Source organism: Salmo salar, chromosome ssa05 (assembly GCF_905237065.1).
Source record: "Salmo salar chromosome ssa05, Ssal_v3.1, whole genome shotgun sequence".
NCBI lineage: Eukaryota > Metazoa > Chordata > Actinopteri > Salmoniformes > Salmonidae > Salmo > Salmo salar.
Window position 1 is genome coordinate 47,607,056 of NC_059446.1, and position 16,022 is coordinate 47,623,077.

The following is a 16,022-nucleotide window of genomic DNA, read 5'->3' on the forward strand; positions in this document are numbered from 1 at the left end:
GTCACTAACGCTATTGATAGCATGAAAACAGCCCAACTAGCTCTGATAGGGCGAGTAAAATGATCAGTGAGGTGTTATCTCATTTGTACTAGAAATAGCTAGCAAACTAGTCAACTTTAGCCAGTTAGCTTGGGCGCTTGACTGCCGTTGTGAGGTCAGAACGCTCAGATCAACTCTACTTCTAGGCCAGGGGGTCCAGTGTGCGATCTGAGAGCGAAACGCTGTGGATTTACGAACGGACCCTAATGTATCGAGGTTCTCAGCTGGAATGAAAAGAAAAGCATGAGACAGGGTTCCCAAGATGTATACAGTAGCCTACCATCATCAACATAAATAGTTACGCTATCAAGCTTTCTAAACCTATCACTCAGTCTTCTAAACGCACTGGCGCAACATCGCGAGACTCTCGGGAACACTTGCGAGACAGACCAGGCAGACACAAGGGGCGAGGGTTCCGGTGTTGTGCGGTTAAGCACCCCCCTGCCAAATCCCCCCATCGCGTGAACGCGCACGCACTCAATTCTTCATTGCTGCAACTTGCTTGCTAGTTGTGATTTCTGATCACGTTAGGCTGCGTTTCATTTTATTTTGTATGTCGATTTCAGCAAGGCTATTTTCTTGCCTGCCGAAATTCCCCCGTTCTATCTTGGGACTGCAAGGCCTGGCACACTTCAGCATCATTTTGTTAGTTCACATTGACCAGTAGTGTGTGCCACAGAAAGTATTTGACTCTAGCCACAAAATTAAGGAAATTAGAAAGGGGGGAGGACTTCGGCAAGGCTATTTTCTTGCCTGTCACATGTCACCATGTGTTTTCCAAAACAATATATAAACGTGGGTGTCTTTCTGTGGGTTTCTGAAGCCTCTTTTTTTGTGAAAGAGTGCTTCATTTTAGTGTTAAAGTACTCTTTAGTATAAAAGCCATTATTTTATTTTTTTAAGTCATAGCATATCATGGGAGACGTCAGGCCTACCTACACTATGCGATACAACTCATTTGCATTTGACCCATCAGTAAAGCCACAACAAGTGCTTAATTGAAGACTGAAATTAGGGAAGGTTATCCAAATTACACAACTTGCATAAATGTCATAACATTGCAGATTATTAGAACACAGGTGATTGATTTAATTTCGAAACGTATGTTTTCAGAAGAATGGATCCTGCAACCTATAATAACTTTGTCAATTACAAAAGCAATGGTGGCAATCCCGTGGGCTTGACCAAGGATGAAAAAAAACTTTTCGGATAAAGGACATTCATTTTGTTGTAGAATGTGAGGCGAGACTTAGAAGTACACTTTATCTGTTGATTATTCCGTTATTAATTGGTCTAAAACTATCAAACCATTATCTTATCTACCACCATGACTATAATATTTATTATATCGTCTTATAGCAATTCGAAACCGTTATGACACCAGGCCAAGTTTTGTCGTTTGCGAGACCAAGTCTCGTCGTTTACACCCTATGCCTTCAATTTTCCTCAGAGATCAGCCTTTTTGTAGCAACATGTCAGTTCGATGTTGTTGTGTTACTTTGTAGTTTACAAAACGGTTTTGTGATATCAAGGTAAGATCTACTAGTGTTAAACTACGATAATTTAACATTGGGATTAATAATGCATCTTTTGCACTCACCTGTGCATGTGACAAAATAGCTTACTATCAAATCCAATCGGCTGAGTGATTTATCTAAATGTCATAGTTTCATAGAGTATCCTTTTATCAAAATATAGTAGTATGGCTCAGGTTTTCAGACGGTGGCTGGCCATTTTGTCTTATAATCAACAGTAGAGGTTTGAAGTAAGTAGGCCAACTTGTTGAATATTGTAGTCTTACTATATCAAACTTTTAATACAATTAATGAGTGGAAGAAATAGAACTTTGCTCAATTGTTCCAAGTATTCTTAATGAATACTTTTATTATGTTTAATAACGTATCCACTGAATATTTTTGTCTTTACCTCATAACTGGTGAGCTATACTACAGCAGGTACAAAGACACCTCCTGTGCCTTCCGGACAAAGGTAGTCTGTGGTGCTGAGGAGGCCAAAAACATCTTTGTTGAGTTCCATGCGAGCAGCATTGGGGCTCATTGTGGAAAAAGAAAAACAAGAGATGCAATCTCAAAAATATTTTATTGGCCAGGGATGTCCGTTGACATAGACAATGGGTAATTATAAATCTAACGTCCTCTTATCTAAATTAAACTGGCTATTCTATTCTGATACTTCTTATGAAAAAATATGCAGATGCTTTTGTGTTTTTTTAATAGTTGGTAATTGCTATTGAGAACTATTGAAACACTTTTGAAAACTATAGCTCTATCAGTCCTAATATTTTTCCTCCTTCAATCAGGTGTCACAATGTGTACCTTGCCAGGCCAGCATGACATCTATAAAACAGAGGTGGAGTACACTCCAATAGTGGAATGTGGCTTTACGATTACGTTCCTGCATTTACAAAATGTAATATATTTATTTTGAGAATATAGTCATAATGTTAACATTTTACATTTAGTGTACATTTGTTACTAGGATATCCTATCCCAGGTATTCCTTAACTTCTTTGGGATAGGGGGCAGTATTTGCACGGCCGGATAAAAAACGTACCCGATTTAATCTGGTTACTACTCCTGCCCAGAAACTAGAATATGCATATAATTAGATTTGGATAGAAAACACTCTAAAGTTTCTAAAACTGTTTGAATGGTGTCTGTGAGTATAACAGAACTTATATGGCAGGCCAAAACCTGAGAAGATTCCATACAGGAAGTGCCCTGTCTGACAATTTGTTGTCCTTCTGTTGCATCTCTATCGACATTACCGCATATGTGCTGTAACGTGACACTTTCTAAGGCTTCCATGGGCTCTCTAAAGCCGCCAGAAAGTGGAATGGGGTGTCTGCTGTCTCTGGGCAAAGTACAACAGCAGAGTTTGTAAGTGGTCAGCCTGGGGACAGTGAGACTGAGATGCGCATTCACGAAACTTCTCAATTTTTTTTCTTTCAGCATTTGAATGAATACAACGTCGCCCGGTTGGAATATTATCGCTATTTTGCGAGAAAAATCGCATAAAAATAGATTTTAAACAGCGTTTGACATGCTTCGAAGTACGGTAATGGAATATTTTGACATTTTTTGTCATGAAATGCGCTCGCGCGTCACCCTTCGGCTTGTGACCTGATCGCACGAACAAAACGGAGCTATTTCAATATAACTATGGATTATTTGGAACCAAAACAACATTTGTTGTTGAAGTAGAAGTCCTGGGAGTGCATTCTGACGAAGAACAGCAAAGGTAATCCAATTTTTCTTATAGTAAATCTGAGTTTGGTGAGGGCCAAACTTGGTGGGTGTCAAATTAGCTAGCCGTGATGGCCGGGCTATCTACTCAGAATATTGCAAAATGTGCTTTCGCCGAAAAGCTATTTTAAAATCTGACACCGCGATTGCATAAAGAAGTTCTGTATCTATAATTCTTAAAATAATTGTTATGTATTCTGTGAACGTTAATCGTGAGTAATTTAGTAAATTCACCGGAAGTTTTCGGTGGGTATGCTAGTTCTGAACATCACATGCTAATGTAAAAAGCTGGTTTTTGATATAAATATGAACTTGATTGAACAAAACATGCATGTATTGTATAACATAATGTCCTAGGAGTGTCATATGATGAAGATCATCAAAGGTTAGTGCTGCATTTAGCACTAACTATAGGTGAACCAATAGAGATTGCATCATCTGTGGATCTGTTTGGGCGGTATGCAAATTGGTGTGGGTCTAGGGTTTCTGGAATAATGGTGTTGATGTGAGCCATTACCACCCTTTCAAAGCACTTCATGGCTACGGAAGTGAGTGCTACGGGTCTGTAGTCATTTAGGCAGGTTGCCTTTGTGTTCTTGGGCACAGTGACTGTGGTGGTCTGCTTGAAACATGTTGGTATTACAGACTCAATCAGGGACATGTTGAAAATGTCAGTGAAGACACCTGCCAGTTGGTCAGCACCTGCCCGGAGCACACGTCCTGGTAATCCGTCTGGCCCCGCAGCCTGTGTATGTTGACTTGTTTAAAGGTCTTACTCACGTTGGCTACGAAGATCGTGATCACACAGTCGTCCAGAACAGCTGATGCTCTCATGCATGCCGAGTGTTGCTTGCCTCGAAGCGAGCATAGAAATTATTTAGCTTGTCTGGTAGGCTCGTGTCACAAGGCAGCTCGCGGCTCTGCTTCCCTTTGTAGTCTGTAATAGTTTGCAAGCCCTGCCACATAAGACGAGCGTCGGAGCCAGTGTAGTATGATTCAATCTTAGCCCTGTATTGACGCTTTGCCTGTTTGATGGTTCTTAGCATGATTTATTGTAAGCTTCCAGGTTAGAGTCCCGCACCTTGAAAGTGGCAGCTCTACCCTTTAGTTCACTGTGAATGTTGCCTTTAATCCATGGCTTCTGGTTGGGGTATGTACGTACAGTCACTGTGGGGACGACGTGCTCGATGCACTTACTGATAAAGCCAGTGACTGATGTGGTGTACTCAATGCCATTGGAAGAATTCCAGAACATGTTCCAGTCTGTGATAGCAAAACAGTCCTGTAGTTTAGTATTGGCTTCATCTGACCACTTTTTTATAGACCGAGTCACTGGTGCTTCCTGCTTTAATTTTTGCTTGTAAGCAGGAATCAGGAGGATAGAGGGCGAGGGAGAGCTTTGTACGCGTCTCTGTGTGTGGAGTGCAGGTGATCTAGATTTTTTTTCCCTCTGGTTGCACATTTAACATGTTGATAGAAATTTGGTAGAATTGACTTAAGTTTCCCTGCATTAAAGTCTCTGGCCACTAGGAGCGCTGCCTCTGGGTGAGTGGTTTCTTGTTTGCTTATTTCCTTATACAGCTGACTGAGTGCGGTCTTAGTGCCAGCATCTGTCTGTGGTGGTAAATAAACAGCCACGAAAAGTATAGCTGACAACTCTAAGTAAGTTGTGTGGCCTGCAATTTATCACAATATACTCTACTTCATGCGAGCAACATCCTTAGATGTTTACAAATATGCACAGCCCCCCCCCTTACCGGAGTGTGCTGTTCTATGGTGCAGCGTATATCCGCTAGCTGAATGTCCATGTCGTCATTCAGCCACATTTCCGTGAAACATAGGATATTACAGTTTTTGATGTCCCGTTGGTAGGTTATTGCACGTTGGCGAGTAATATTGATGGTAACGGCAGCTTTCCCACTCGCCTCCTGCGGATCCTCACGAGGCATCCCGCTCTGTGTCCTCTATATCTGCGTCTCCTCCTCTTGCAAATAACGGGGATGTTGGCCCTGTCTGTAACGTGTGTCGTATGTGGAGGACCAAGACGCAACAGAAAAGTGAATACTCATCTTCTTTTTTTAATATTGAAGAAGGAGAAACAAATGAAACACGTATACAATTAACGGAAACGACACTAATAGTTCTGTCAGGTGATAAGCACAAAACAGAATACAACTACCCACAATCCACAATACAAACAAACCCCTAATTATAGGACCTTCAATCAGAAGCAACGAGGAGCCGCTGCTTCCAATTGAAGGTCAAGAACAAAACTGCACATAGAAACAGAGTGACTAGAATAAACATAGAAAATGCCCTAACATAGAACATATACCAAAACTCTAGACCACTCTAATCAAACATCCCTTGTCTATACACATAGATTAACAATCCCCGAAACATATAAACAAAATACCCCCTGCCACGTCCTGACCATACTAAACACTAACAAATATCACCTTTACAGGTCAGAACGTGACAGTACCCCCCCCCCCAAAGGTGCAACCCCGGATGTACCTAACAAAAGGAAAATACAAAAATAAACCCCAAAACCAAAAAATCCCAGTTTATATGGGAGGGATGGGAGGGCATCACCCACGATGCTTCTGCAACGCTGCCCCCTTCCCGCATACTCGTCCCTACGGAGGTGGCTCTGGAGCAGGACGTATCCCTCGCTCAGCCCCTTGCTCACCCCTCTTCTTGGCAGACTCTGGGGCGAGGTCCCTCTTTGTCGACCTCGGACTTGGGATCCTCGCTACGGGTAACTCTGGTTGCACTGGACTGTCGTGTGACTCTGGCCGTGGACAGTGGGCCACTTCTCTCTCGGGCATAGGTGCCGGACACTCGGGCTGAGGCACTGTCGTCGGACACTCTGACTGAGACGCTGTTGTCTGCCACTCTGGGTTAGGCGCTGTCGCTGGGCACTCTGGGCGAGACGCTGTCGCTGTGCCATCTGGGCGAGGCGCGTGCACTGAAGGCCTGGTACGTGGGGCTGGTGTAGGGGACGCCGGACTAGGCCCACATACCTCAGGGCTAGTGCTAGGGGCAAGAGTAGGATGAGTTGGGCTGGGCTGCCGCACTGGGAGCCTGGTGCGTGGTGCTGGCTTCGGGGGAGTCAGACTAGAGACACGCACCTGTAGGCTTGTGCGGGGAGCAGGGATAGGTCGAGCTGGACTAGGCTGCCGCTCGGGAAGCCTGGTGCGTGGTGCTTGCTTCAGAGGAGCCAGACTGGATACATGCACCTGTAGGCTTGTGCGTGGCGCAGGAATAGGTCGAGCTGGACTGAGCTGCCGCTCGGGAAGCCTGGAGCACGGTGCTGGCTTCGGAGGAGCCAGACTGGATACACGCACCTGAGGGCTTCTACGAGGAGCAGGAGTAGGATACACCGGGCCTTGGGTGAGTACTGGAAGTCTCGAGCTCACCTCCTGCACAACCCGTCCTGGCTGGATAGCAGTAGTAGCCCTGTACGTTCGGGGTGCTGGTACAGGGCGGACTGGGCTATGCAGGGGCCTGATGGTCGCCGTGCGTAGAGGAGGTGAGTATGTTTATTATAGCCTGGACTTCGGAGGCGTACCGGTGGCCAGACGTATTGGGCTGGCATCCTCCTTCCAGGCTGGATGCCCACTCTAGCATGGCCTTTGCTTGGGGCTGAGATCACACGCACCGGACTGTGCGTGCACATGGGTGAGATCTTGCGTACCTCTTCGTACTTCGGCGCTCTCCACTCCATGTGCTCCCCATAATAAGCACGAGGTGTTGGCTTCAGGGGCATCCTTTGCCCAGCCACCCACCCCGTGTGCCCCCCCCCCAAAAAAATGTATTGGGGCTGCCTCTCAGGCTTTCTTGCTAGCCGTGTCCCAACGTACTTCTCCCGGTCCTCACCGTTCCTTCGCCACGGACCTTCTCCCGCCAGGATTTCCTCCCATGACCACGATTCCCTGTAATCCTCCTGCTTCCTTGGCTGCTCCCTCTTCTGTTGCTTGGTCCGGGTCTGGTGGGTAGTTCTGTAACGCATGTCGTGTGTGGAGGACCAAGACGCAACAGGTAAGTGTATACTCATATTCTTTTTTAACCCCTGTGCGGGACGGACATCCAGCGAAAAATCATATCGCCATTAGCATAACAAAATGTAATAATTAAAAAAAATAATAAAAATAAATAAAAATACAATTATATCGTTTTATAGATACACCTCTCCTGAATCGAACCACGTTGTCCGATTTCAAAAAGGCTTTACAGCAAAAGCAAAACATTAGATTATGTTAGAGGAGTATATCGTAAAAGTAGCCACATAGCCATTTTCCGACCAACCACATGCATCACAAATAACCAAAAAACAGCTAAATGCAGCACAAACCTTTGACAATCTTCATCAGATGACACACCTAGGACATCATGTTACACAATACATGCATTCTTTTGTTCGATAAAGTTCATATTTATATATAAAAACAGCATTTTACATCGGTGCGTAACGTTGACTAACTATTTTCCCTCAAATGCATCCGATGAAACAGAGCTACAATTTACTAAATTACTATTCAAAAACATTTTTAAAATGTAATATTGTCATTCTAAGATTTATAGATGAATATCTCTTGAAAGCACCTGTAATGCCAGATTTAAAAATAACTTTACTGGGTAATCACACTTTGCGATAAAAGGGGATGCGATACTCAGAACAATAGGCTAGCAATAGCAATAGGCTAGCCATCTTGGAACAATCGCATATCACATCTAGTCTTGTATACTATTGTCAATAATCCCTTACCTTTGGTTGTCTTCATCAGAAAGCACTTCCAGAAATCCCAGGTCCACAACAAATGTATTTTCGTTCGAAAAAATGACTCCTTTATGTTCCAAGAGCTTGTTCTTGTTAGCGCGTCTGAAGGCTGATCCAAATGCTTCGTCGGCCACGGGACAGCCATTTCGAGAAAATGCATTTTTTCCCCATTTAGGTTCGTTCAAACATGTCAAACGTTGTATAACATAAATCTTCAGGGCGTTTTTCAACAAGAGAGCCAATAAGATTCGAGGGGGACGATTGCATTGTGTTTCAAAACGTTTCGAAAGGGGAGGGTAACCAGGGGCACCGGCGTCATAATGGTGATGGCCCTCTCCATGTGACCACGTCCTACAGCGTCTCATTCATTCAATTTTAACAGTAGAAGGCTCAAACCAATTTGTGAAGACTGGGGACATCTAGTGGAAGCAATAGGAAGTGCTCAATGAACCATAGCTCACGGTGTGATTAATAGGCAACGTGATGAAGTTGAGTTCGCAATTCAGAATTCCACTTCCTGTTTCCATCTGTCTCGGGGTTTTGACTGCCATATGAGTTCTGTTATACTCACAGACACCATTCAAACAGTTTTAGAAACTTTAGGGTGTTTTCTATCCACAAGTATTAATTATATGCATATCCTAGCTTCTGAGTTTGAGTAGGAGGCCGTTTAAAATGGGCACGAATTTTTTTCAAAAATCGCTTTAGCGCCCCCTATCCTAGGGGATCGCCAAGAGGTTAATATTGAAGAAGGAGAAACAAACGAAACACGTATACAATTAACGGAAACGACACTAACAGTTCTGTCAGGTGATAAGCACAAAACAGAATACAACTACCCACAATCCACAATACATTCAAACCCCTAATTATAGGACCTTCAATCAGAAGCAACGAGGAGCCGCTGCTTCCAATTGAAGGTCAAGAACAAAACTGCACATAGAAACAGAGTGACTAGAATAAACATAGAAAATGCCCTAACATAGAACATATACCAAAACTCTAGACCACTCTAATCAAACACCCCTTGTCTATACAAATAATCCCCGAAACATATAAACAAAATACCCCCTGCCACGTCCTGACCATACTAAACACTAAGAAATAACACCTTTACAGGTCAGAACGTGACACTGTCAGGTGTTTGCAGAATGTCCTGTGCTTCCTGCTTGTTGAAGAAAAAATCTTAGTCTAATCTGAGTTGAGTGTTCGCTGTCCTGATATCAAGAAGCTCTTTTTTGCCGTAAGATACGGTTGCAGAAACATTATGTACAAAATAAGTTCAAATAATGCGAAAAAAACACATAATAGCACAATTGGTTGGGCGCCCTTAAAACGGCTGCCATTTCTTCCGACGCCATTTTACTCAACAAACAGAACAAACAGAACTTTTGAAGCACTATAGGCTGAGGCATGGACATAATCAACCACTGCCCTGCCTCCACCCAGATTGCATCTGTTCCTTCAAAACATGGGGTTCCCTTAACCTCTGACATCTAGACGTTACGCTAGCGGAACACCTGCTCCAATATCCAATGATGGGCGTGGCGCGAAATACAAACTCCTCGAAAATCCGAAAACTTCCATTTTTCAAACATATGACTATTTTACACCATTTTAAAGACTCGACTCTCCTTTATCTAACCACACTGTCCGATTTCAAAAAGGCTTTACAACGAAAGCAAAACATTAGATTATGTCAGGAGAGTACCCAGCCAGAAATAATCAGACACCCATTTTTCAAGCTAGCATATAATGTCACAAAAACCAAAACCACAGCTAAAGGCAGCACTAACCTTTGATGATCTTCATCAGATGACACTCCTAGGACATTATGTTATATAATACATGCATGTTTTGTTCAATCAAGTTCATATTTATATCAAAAACCAGCTTTTTACATTAGCATGTGACGTTCAGAACTAGCATTCCCACCGAACACTTCCGGTGAATTTACTAAATTACTCACGATAAACGTTCACAAAAAACAGAACAATTATTTTAAGAATTATAGATACAGAACTCCTTTATGCAATCGCTATGTCCGATTTTAAAATAGCTTTTCGGTGAAAGCACATTTTGCAATATTCTGAGTAGATAGCTCGCCATCACGGGCTAGCTATTTTGACACCCACCAAGTTTGGTACTCACCAAACTCAGACTTACTATAAGAAAAATTGGATTACCTTTGCTGTTCTTCGTCAGAATGCACTCCCAGGACTTCTACTTCAACAACAAATGTTGGTTTGGTTCCAAATAATACATAGTTATATCCAAATAGCGGCCTTTGTTCGTGCGTTCAAGACACTATACGAAGGGTGACGCGCGGACGCGTATCGTGACAAAAAAATGCAAAATATTCCATTACCGTACTTCGAAGCATGTCAAACGCTGTTTAAAATAAATTGTTATGAGATTTTTCTTGTAAAATAGCGATAATATTCCGACTGGGAGTCGTTGTTTTCGTTCAAAGACTGATCATCTAAAATGGACTCTTCACGTGCACGCGCGCACCCATCTCATTGTTCTCAGATCGACCACTTACCAAATGCGTTACTGTTTTTCAGCCATGGGCTGCAAAGTCATCATTCAACGTTCTGGCGCCTTCTGAGAGCCTATGGGAGCCTTAGAAAATGTCACGTTACAGCAGAGATCCTCTATTTTCCATGAAGAGGCTATAGAAGGCCAAGAAATGGTCAGAGAGGGCACTTCCTGTATGCAATCTTCTCAGGTTTTGGCCTGCCATATGAGTTCTGTTATACTCACAGACACCATTCAAACAGTTTTAGAAACTTTAGGGTGTTTTCTATCCAAATCAAACAATTATATGCATATTCTAGTTTCTGGACAGGAGTAATAACCAGATTAAATCGGGTACGTTTTTTATCCGGCCGTGAAAATACTGCCCCCTATCCTAAACAGGTTAAAGTCCCTGCACTACCAGGAGTGACACCTCTGGGTGAGCATTTTCTTGTTTTCTTATTGCGGAATACAGCTCATTCAATGCTATCTTAGTACTAGCCTCTGACTGGTGTGGTATGTAAACAGCTACGAAAATACAAACCCGTCCTGGCTGGATGGAACTAGCAGCCCTGTACGAGCGGGATGCTGGTACAGGGCAAACTGGGCTGTGCAGGGGCCTGATGGTTGCCGTGCGTAGAGCGGGAGTAGGGTAGCCTGGTCCTAGGAGGCGTACCGGCGATCAGACACGCTGCGCAGGCATCCTCCTACCAGGCTGGATGCCCACTCTAGCACGGCATCTGCGAGGGGCTGGAATAGCGCGCACCAGACTGTGCGTGCGTATTGGCGAGAGTGTGCACCTCAGCGAAACACGGCGCCCTCCACTCCATACGCTCCTCCATATACTCACGGGTAGCTGGCTTATGACTCTTCCTTGGCCTAGCCAAACTACCCGTGTGCCCCCCCCAAAAAAATTATTGGGGGTTTCTCTCCGGCTTCCTCGCCAGTCGTGTATCCCGGTAGCGTTCCCGGTCCTCCCCAGCCTTCTTCCACGGGCCCTCTCCGGCCAGAATCTGTTCCCAAGTCCACTTCTCGCGATTGTCCATGTCAAAATCAATTTTCTCAGCATAGTCCATATACTCAGCGTTCCTCTTCTCCTTCTTGCGCTGCTTGGTCTTGTTTTGGTGGGTTGTTCTGTAACGGCTGTCGTTGGGAATGGATGACCAAAATGCAAGCGGGATGTGGATACTCACCTTTAATGATAAAGAATAACGCAAACATGGAAAACAATAAACAAGAACGACTCACTACATGCTAACAGGCTATACATACAAAATACTAGCAGTGCTAGCGCAACAACCCACAAACCCAAGTGAAAAACACACACCTAATATATGACTCCCAATCAGGAACAACGATAACCAGCTGTCCCTGATCGGGAGCCACACAGACCAACATAGAAACATATACAGACATCTTCTGCCACGTCCTGACCAAAATACTACACAACTACACCCTCTGCTGGTCAGGACGTGACACATACACTAAACAGGAAACAACTACCCACAAAACCCAGGAAGAAAAACCCCTACTTAAATATGATCTCTAATCAGAGGCAATGAGGATCAGCTGCCTCCAATTAGAGATCAACCCAAACAATCCCAACATAGAAATAGAAAAACCAGAACAGCCCAAAACACCCCCGTCACGCCCTGACCTACTCTACTATAGAAAATGACATCTTACTAGGGTCAGGACGTGACAGTACCCCCCCCCCAAAAAAAAAGGTGCAGACCCCGAATGCAACAAAAACAAAAGAAACCACAAAACAAAAGGAGGGTGACACTTGACTATGGCGGCTCAAATGCAGTCCACATAACCTTATCCTCCAGCATAGGAGGCGGCTCCATGTTCGGGGCGTACTCCCCGCTCCACCCGCTGATCCTTCTGCTTTATTACCACCTGACCGTGGATCGTCGTCAAAGGAACTGGACTGTAGATCATTGCTGGAGGTTCCGAGCTGCGGACCGCCGTTGGAGGTTCCGGGCTCCGGACTGGGGAGCGTCGCTGGAGGCTCCGGACTGGGGAGCGTCGCTGGAGGCTCCGGACTGAAGAGTGTCGTTGGAGGCTCCGGACGGAAAAGCGTCGCCGGAGGCGGGAACCGGTCTCACCGGACTGGGGAGACGCACTGAGGACCTAGTGCTCAAAGCAGGCACCGTCCGTACTGGGTTATGGATGCGCACTGGAGGGAGAGTGCGAAGAACAGGCACAGGACGTACTGGATTTTGGAGGTGCGCTGGAGGGAGAGCGTGAGGAGCAGGCACAGGACGTACTGTGCTATGGAGGCGCACTGGAGAGAGAGTGCGAGAGGCAGGCACATGCTCACCACAAAAAGCACGGGGAATTGGCTCAGGTCCCAGTCCTGGCCCAGCCAAATTACCCGTGTGCCCCCCAATTTTCTTTGGGGGGGGGCTGCCTCTCGTTCTTCCCAGGTAGGCTCCGATATCGCTCGATTACCTGGCCCCAAGTTCAGTCTCTACTCTCAATCCACTCCTGATGTGACCAGGTGTCCATTTCTGCCCTGGCACGCCGCTTGATCCAATTATGGTGGGTAGTTCTGTAACGTGGGTCATATAAAGGCAACCAAGGCGCAGCATGTATAGTGCTCATATTTACTTTTAATGAATATACTTAAACAAAACAACAAACTGACCGACAACAGTTCCATCAGGTGACATACACTAAACAGAAAACAACTACCCACAAAACCCAGGAAGAAAAACCCCTACTTATATATAATCTAATCAGAGGCAACGAGGATCAGCTAACTCCAATTTGAGATCAACCCAAACAATCCCAACATAGAAATAGAAAAACTAGAACGTAAACATAGAAATAGAAAACAGAACAACCCAAAACACCCCCTGTCACGCCGACCTACTCTACTATAGAAAATGACATCTTACTAGGGTCAGGACCTGACATAAGCATAATCAATTATTCTAATACATCAAACATTTTGGTACAGTCCTTATCATGACCCCTAGGTGAACCCAACAGTACACTGAACAGAAATATTACATGCAACAATTTCAAAGTTACAGTTCATATAAGGAAATCAGTCAACATCATCAGTACTGATTTACCAATTGTGTGTAGTAAATAAGTAGTGAAACACCTATTATTGAGTAGAACTTGTAAGGTAGTGACTAACTTTGTTATTTTTTTTTCATGAGGTTGTGGTGATATACTGCAACTATTACAAATAAATATTTTTTAATCTACCTGCTGCGGTGGCTGGTGGACCAAAAAGTAAATGTTATGCCCTGACTGCCACCCACCTGCCCTTCATCTACACAACATTTCATGACCCTAAACCCACCCGCCCCGCGTATATAACCGTGGGGACTGCGGGTTATGAGTCAACCCGTGCATCACTAGTGTGTGTGGAGTAAGAATTTGTCGGACAATGTCAACATGTGTGACGTACGAGCTTAACACTTGAATGCATTTCCTGTGAGTAAAACAAAAAATAGCTCTAGCACTTTTTTGTGACGATGTCTTTTTAGAAACACTACTCAAAATGACATTAAAATGCCCTTTTTATCCTTTCCCCCTCTAGATCCAAGGCTTCTGTCAGGGTGGGAGCACCATACCAGGCATAGAGAACCAGTTTAACTGTGATGTCATTGTGGGCTACAAGTCTGTGTACCGCATGTGCTTCGCCATGACCTGCTTCCTCTTCCTCTTCTCATGACCTCTTCCCTGTGGCTCAGTTGGTAGAGCATGGTGTTTGCAACGCCAGCATGGTGTGTGCAACAACAGGGTTGTGGGTTCGATTCCCACGGGGGGCCAGTACAAAAACAAAATGCATGAAATGAAATGAATGTATTTACTACTGTAAGTCGCTCTGGATAAGAGTGTCTGCTAAATGACTAAAATGTCAAATGTTCTCAGCCATCATGGTCTGTGTCCAGGGCAGCAAAGACCCGCGTGCAGCCATTCAGCCATTAACATTAAGATCACTTTATTCATCAATTGTACACAAGGTCCAACCAAAATTTGACTCCTGCTTTTTCCCAGCCCCTCTGAAAGACACACATACATATACAGGTTGGAGCGGGGGGCTGCAACTCTGGGCACCCGCGGAGCAGGTGTTGTGGGGGCTTAAGCGCCTTGCTTAAGGGCACAACGGCAGGCACTTTGAGGATTTGATACCAGCAACACTTCAGCTTTCTTCCCTCCAGATTCTTCCCGTCAGACCCTGGATTCAAACTGGCATCCCTCTGGTTGTTGGTTCGCCTTTAACCTGTTAGGGACAGACGTGCCCGCTAGCGGACGCCTCACCAATATCCAATGGTATAGCGTGGCGCGAATTACAAATACCTCAAAAATGCAAAAACTTCAATTTTTCAAGCATATGACTATTTTACACCATTTTAAAGACAAGACTCTCCTTTATCTAACCACATTGTCGGATTTCAAAAAGGCTTTACAACGAAAGCAAAACATTAGATTATGTCAGGAGAGTACCCAGCCAGAAATAATCACACCCATTTTTCAAGCTAGCATATAATGTCACAAAAACCAAAACCACAGCTAAATGCAGCACTAACCTTTGATGATCTTCATCAGATGACACTCCTAGCACATTATGTTATACAATACATGCATGTTTTGTTCAATCAAGTTCATATTTATATCAAAAAACTGCTTTTTACATTAGCATGTTTTGTTCAGAACTAGCATACCCACCGAAACTTCCGGTGAATTTACTAAATTACTCACGATAAACGTTCACAAAAAGCATAACAATTATTTTAAGAATTATAGATACAGAACTCCTTTATGCAATCGCGGTGTCCGATTTTAAAATAGCTTTTCGGTGAAAGCACATTTTGCAATATTCTGAGTAGATAGCCCGGCCATCACGGCTAGCTATTTTGACACCCACAAAGTTTGGCACTCACCAAACTCAGATTTACTATAAGAAAAATTGGATTACCTTTGCTGTTCTTCGTCAGAATGCACTCCCAGGACTTCTACTTCAACACCCAATGTTGTTTTGGTTCGAAATAATCCATAGTTATATCCAAATAGCTCCGTTCCAATCACAATCCGAATCGAAATATTCCATTACCGTACTTCGAAACATGTCAAACGCTGTTTAAAATCAATTTTTATGCGATTTTTCTCGTAAAATAGCGATAATATTCCAACCGGGAGAAGTTGTATCTGTTCAAACACTGAAAGAAGAAAAATGGAGTCGTCACATGCACGCGTGCACCAGTGTCATTGTTCTCAGAAGGACCACTCTCCAAAACCCCTACTGTTTTTCGCCCAGGGACTGCAGAGTTATCATTCCACGTTATGGCGCCTTCTGAGAGCCAATTAAAGCCTTAGAAAATGTCACGTTACAGCAGAGATCCTGTATTTTCGACAAAGAGGCTACAGAAGGCCAAGAAATGGTCAGA